The sequence below is a fragment of the Scyliorhinus torazame genome, chromosome 17 (genome assembly GCF_047496885.1).
Source record: "Scyliorhinus torazame isolate Kashiwa2021f chromosome 17, sScyTor2.1, whole genome shotgun sequence".
Taxonomy (NCBI): Eukaryota; Metazoa; Chordata; class Chondrichthyes; order Carcharhiniformes; family Scyliorhinidae; genus Scyliorhinus; species Scyliorhinus torazame.
The window spans coordinates 190441940-190447939 of record NC_092723.1 but is presented as its reverse complement, the minus strand read 5'-3'; positions in this window follow the sequence as shown (position 1 = coordinate 190447939).

Below are 6000 nucleotides of genomic sequence, written 5' to 3'. Positions count from 1 at the left end.
TGGGGCAGGCCTTGTCGGCCCTGATCACTGTGGGACAGGCCTTGTCGGCCCTGATCACTGTGGGACCGGCCTTGTCGGCCCTGATCACTGTGGGACCGGCCTTGTCGGCCCTGATCACTGTGGGACCGGCCTTGTCGGCCCTGATCACTGTGGGACCGGCCTTGTCGGCCCTGAACACTGTGGGACCGGCCTTGTCGGCCCTGATCACTGTGGGACCGGCCTTGTCGGCCCTGATCACTGTGGGACCGGCCTTGTCGGCCCTGAACACTGTGGGACCGGCCTTGTCGGCCCTGATCACTGTGGGACCGGCCTTGTCGGCCATGATCACTGTGGGACCGGCCTTGTCGGCCCTGATCACTGTGGGACCGGCCTTGTCGGCCCTGATCACTGTGGGACCGGCCTTGTCGGCCCTGATCACTGTGGGACCGGCCTTGTCGGCCCTGATCACTGTGGGACCGGCCTTGTCGGCCCTGATCTCTGTGGGACCGGCCTTGTCGGCCCTGATCACTGTGCGACCGGCGTTGTCGGCCCTGATCACTGTGGGACCGGCCTTGTCGGCCCTGATCACTGTGGGACCGGCCTTGTCGGCCCTGATCACTGTGGGACCGGCCTTGTCGGCCCTGATCACTGTGGGACCGGCCTTGTCGGCCCTGATCACTGTGGGACCGGCCTTGTCTGTCCTGATCACTGTGGGACTGGCCTTGTCGGCCCTGATCACTGTGGGACTGGCCTTGTCGGCCCTGCTCACTGTGGGACCGGCCTTGTCGGCCCTGATCACTGTGGGACCGGCCTTGTCGGCCCTGAACACTGTGGGACCAGTGTGTCGCCTCCCGGGGATTCTCCGACCCGGCGGGGGGGGGGAATCCCGCCCATATGATGCAATTCTCCAGCCTCATTGCGTTCTCACTCAAAAGGTTTGCAATGCAGCCGGCCTGCTCCTGGAATCAGGCGAGAAACCAGTTATCACCGCTCCAGCCCCATTTTCATACAATTAGCCACCCCATATCCAACGCCCTCCCGTTAGTCAGCGGCCTCCCCAGCAAGGGGTCACGCTGGCGCCGATTCGTTCTCCTTTTGAAAAACCTGAACCTGGCGGAAGGGCTTCTGTGGGGAGCCGAGAAGGTGAGTGGCCATCTTAGCTCACAGACAAAGAGCCCACGGGCACTGGGCTTGCTGCCCCTGTGACTGGCGGGAGTGGGAGACCCTCGGCTGGGTTGGGCTGCCATGCGGAGTTGGGGGGGAATGGATTCGGGGGGGAGAGGCACTGGGGGAATTAACAGCACCATGGTATCACCATCACCAAGCCCCTGGATCGTGTGTTCCCGCTCCGGGAACAACCCTAGTCCCTGTCTGCCTGTCCCATCAACCACCCATCATTCCCATTTAATTGTGGTTAGGTGAGCACTTCACACAACCCTAGTGGATTCCCGTGGGTGGGCGTGTCATGTAGTACGTGGGAGTCATTGCCCAGCAACCCAATCACACCCTGATGCCTGATACACTGGGGGAGGGGGGGGTGGGGTGAACAGCACACACGCAACATCCGATCCCCCAGGGGATGGGGCACAGCTCTGGGGACATGTCCACGGTCGGAGGGTGGGTGAGCGCCACGGTGAGGGGGGGGCTGCCTGGAGAGATGGGCCAAGGGTTCGGAGGTCAGGCCGCTTGGTGGAAGAATGTGACAGAGGCATCATAATGGTTTTGCTCAAGGGTTTTTTAAGGTGTCACCGGTGTCCAACAATGTCGCACTCTCCCCACCAAACCCCCCCCCCCCCCCCCCCCCCCCCACTCCCTGATACCCTCAGTGATCCTCAACGTGCTTAACCATACTTCCTCTACAGTTAATTTCGGTATTTCCCCAGGACGCACATGAGAGGTGGAAGGTAGCCAGCTGCTTACCACGTCCCGTGGCCTTCGATGCCCATGGTGGGCATCCTCTGGAGCTGTAGGGCCCCGGCGCACATGAAGGGAGGGTTGGGGCCCGCTTGTTGGGTTGGGGGGGTGGGCGGGGCTGACAGCATTGGTGTTAACTCACCCATGTTGCTCGGTGTCGGTCGTTGACTTTCCTGCAACACTGACGACCAGTCCCCCTGGTCACACTGCCCGAGTTCATAGCCTCCACCACCTCATCCCAGGTGGCACTGGCTGCCTTGTGGCTCACCCTCCGGGACCCTCAGGGGAAAAGGACATCCGTCCCAGTCTCCACCGCATCAAAGAGCCTCCCCAGGTCGGCGTCCCCGAATCTCGTGGCCGGTCTTCTCACCGTCATTGTTGTGAGCTGAGTGGGGTTGGCTGAGCAAGTGCTGCTTGACCTTGTTAGCGGGGAAGGGCTGGCAAGCGTGCTCCCATTGGATCGGCTGGCCAGCCTTCATTTGTAGCGAGAAGCCCGTGAAGCCTCATTAAGTGGACCTATTAACGTTGAATTGTGTTGCCGGCCTCTCCGGGTGAGCGCTGGGAAGCTCGCGGCAGTGCCCCTCGTTATCACACTTGGAAATCTTTCCGGAGGATCGCGCCAATAGGGTGCGATTCAGGAACCTAGTCACAGCCGACTTGGTGTCAGGGTGAGGCTGTTGAATCTTGCAAGAGGCCTGGATCTCGCTCTCGCTGGGTGAGATCCAGTCCCTCATATTTAAATGATCCATTGGGCTCATTAAAAAAATACACTCGCCCAATTCACCGGGGCCTGGGATTCACCGGCCTCACCAGCGAGACCTCAACCAGGCACCGTTTGGTAGTGGTCAATAAAACTGTGAACCAGTCATTATGGCACCTCCGGGGGTGGGGAGGGGGGTCTTGCTGGGAAATTGAGGCAGGGTCCTGCCCCTACGAGGTGGGATGAGGAAGATCTAAACATCGGGGCTGCCTTTAAAAAGGTGAACCGATCGCAAGCAGTCTTCCTGGAACTGACTTAAAGAGTGACCTCGATAGGGTCTTCCTCACCGAGGCCAAAACAAACGGCAAAGTTGATGCACTATCAATTACCTTCTGCACTGTAAATTCTATGATCTATGATCTACCACAAAGGCGAGAGTAGTGGAACAATCAAGGCTTTATTGAACAATGTTGTGCCTCCTGTAGCTGGAACCAAAATGGCTGCAGCACCGGCAAGCACACACATTTATACTCCGCCTACTGGGCGGAGCCAGCAGGCAGGGATTTACCCATGTACCTCTAGTATATGTGTCTTACCGTAATACATATAATACAGCTACTGGTGACTACCACAAAAGTGCCGATGAACAGGGGGTCTTTCAGCATTGCTGACACCAAGAAAGATCTCACTAAATGTAACGTTCATCGACTGTAACCTGTCCGCTGAATTGTGCCCTTAGCCTTGGAACCACTCCTTCCCACATCAAACTAAAATTCAGTTATATTCCGTTTATTTAATTTTATTCATTCATGGGATGTGGACGATGCTGGGCCATTATTTATTGTCCATCCCTGGGGGCATTTCATAGTCAACCACATTGCTGTGGGTCTGGAGTCACAAGTAGGCCAGACCGGGTAAGGACGGCAGATTTCCTTCCCTGAAGGACATTAGTGAACCAGATGGGTTTTTATGACAATCGGCAATGGTTTCATCGGGCGGAGAATCACCGGGGGCTGGCGTGAATCCCGCCCCCGCCGGTTGCCGAATTCTCCACCACCGGATATTAGGCGGGGCGGGAATCGCGCCGCGCCGGTTGGCGGGCCCCCCCGCCGATTCTCCGGCCCGGATGGGCCGAAGTCCCGCCGCTAAAATGCCTGTCCCGCCGGCGTGGATTAAACAACCTACCTTACCGGCGGGACAAGGTGGCGCGGGCGGGCTCCGGGCTCCTGGGGGGGGGGGGCGCGGGTCGATATGGCCCCAGGGGGTGCCCCCACGGTGGCCTCGCCCGCGATCGGGGCCCACCGATCCACGGGCGGGCCTGTGCCATGGGGGCACTCTTTCCCTTCCGCCTTCGCCACGGTCTCCACCATGGCGGAGGCGGAAGAGACTCCCTCCACTGCGCATGCGTGGGAAACTGTCAGCGGCCGCTAACGCTCCCGCGCATGCGCCGCCTGGAGATGTCATTTCCGCGCCAGCTGGTGGGGCACCAAAGGCCTTTTCCGCCAGCTGGCGGGGCGGAAATTCCTCTGGCATCGGCCTAGCCCCTCAATGTTGGGGCTCGGCACCCAAAGATGCGGAGCATTCCGCACCTTTGGGGCGGCACGATGCCCGACTGATTTGCGCCGTTTTGGGCGCCAGTCGGCGGACATCGCGCCGCTTCCGGAGAATTTTGCCCCCTGGTCATCGTTAGACTTTTAATTCCAGATTTTTAAAAAATTGAATTCAAATTTCACCATCTGCCAGGGTGGGATTTGAACCCAGGTCCCCAGATCATTACCCTGGGTCTCTGGATTTCTAGTCCAGTGACAGTACCATTATACCACCGCCACCCCCTCACCAATGATTAAATGAGGGAGAAGTGTTATGTTTTGGAGAGTTAGATGAGGAATGATGGGAGAAGGCTGGGTGGTGCAGAGACACTCACATGGGACTATTTGCTTTATCTCCTGTGCAGATCATAGAATCATAGAATTTACAGTGCAGAAGGAGGCCATTCAGCCCATCGAGTCTGCACCGACCCTTGGAAAGAGCACCCCACTTAATCCCACACCTCCGCCCTATTCTCGTAACGATTTTAAAGTATGAGTTATAGAGTCATAGATGTTTACAACATGAAATCAGGCCCTTCGGCCCAGCTTGGCCATGGCGCCCAGTTTCTATCACTAACCTAGTCCCACTTGCCCGCATTTGGCCCATATCCTCTATACCCAGCTTTCTCATATAACTATCTAAATGCTTTTTAAAAGAAAAAATTGTACCCGCCTCTACCACTGCCTCTGGCAGCTCGTTCCAGACACTCACCACCCTCTGTGTGAAAGAATTGCCCCTCTGGTCTCTTTTGTATCTCTCGCCTCTCACCTTAAACCTCTGCCCTCTAGTTCTAGACTCCCCTACCTTTGGGAAAAGATGTTGACTATCTACCTTATCTATGCCCCGCATTATTTTATAGACCTCTAGAAGACACCCCTAAGCCTCCTATGCTGCAGGGAAAAAAGTCCCAGCCTATCCAGCCTTTCCTTCTCGCTCAGACCATCAAGTCCCTAGTAAATCTTTTCTGCACTCTTTGTGTATCTTTGTGTTTTGCTATGACTTTTGACCTTCATCTTTCATGAATATCTCGATTATGTAAATGCTGGAGGACGAAGGCCAAATGACAGAGACTTGTTAACTGTACCTGTGACCAATGCAGGTCTGGCAATGGCATGTTCACTGTGAGGTCATTGCTCTCTCTTGGAGGTGGCACCTACTGTCACTGGTTGAAGGCTACATGATGTCAGAGCCGATTGACATTTGTACCTACCTGTGCGGAACTTGCACGTCACTGCTGGAGGCCATCTTGTATCGATTTGTGCAAATTCCATTCTGCAATACATTTTATATCCCATCATGATATGAGTAATGACATTTACATACCCCAGCTATCTCCATTTCTACCTTATTATCACATTCTTACTAATATCTCTCAGTAAAGCATCTTTTATATAAACGTTTTAAGCCTTTGCAGTACTGGAGCAGCGTGAGCTACATCCACTGAAATGTTCAGATCGTAACTTTGTTCTTTTGTTCTTGAACATTCTTCCTGATTTCCAGCCCATTCAGTAGCTGATGTGTGTTCACACTTTGAGTGGTGCATTAGCTAACTGGGCTTCCTTCTCAGCATATTTGTGCTGACTATTCGAGGATGCGCCGCCGTTACAGAGATTACCAACAGTTGCAGGTACATGTTTATAAATCAAACTTTTCTCAATTAATTTTCATTGAAACTCTTGCAATATAATTTGCATTAACCACATCTGAGTTATTAGTTGAGTGGCTCATTTGTGATCTAAGAAGTGTCAAAGAATCAATGCTGCAGGTGAGTAACAGCCTTTAAATTATATTCTTCAGAAACTTGCATCTCAAAACTG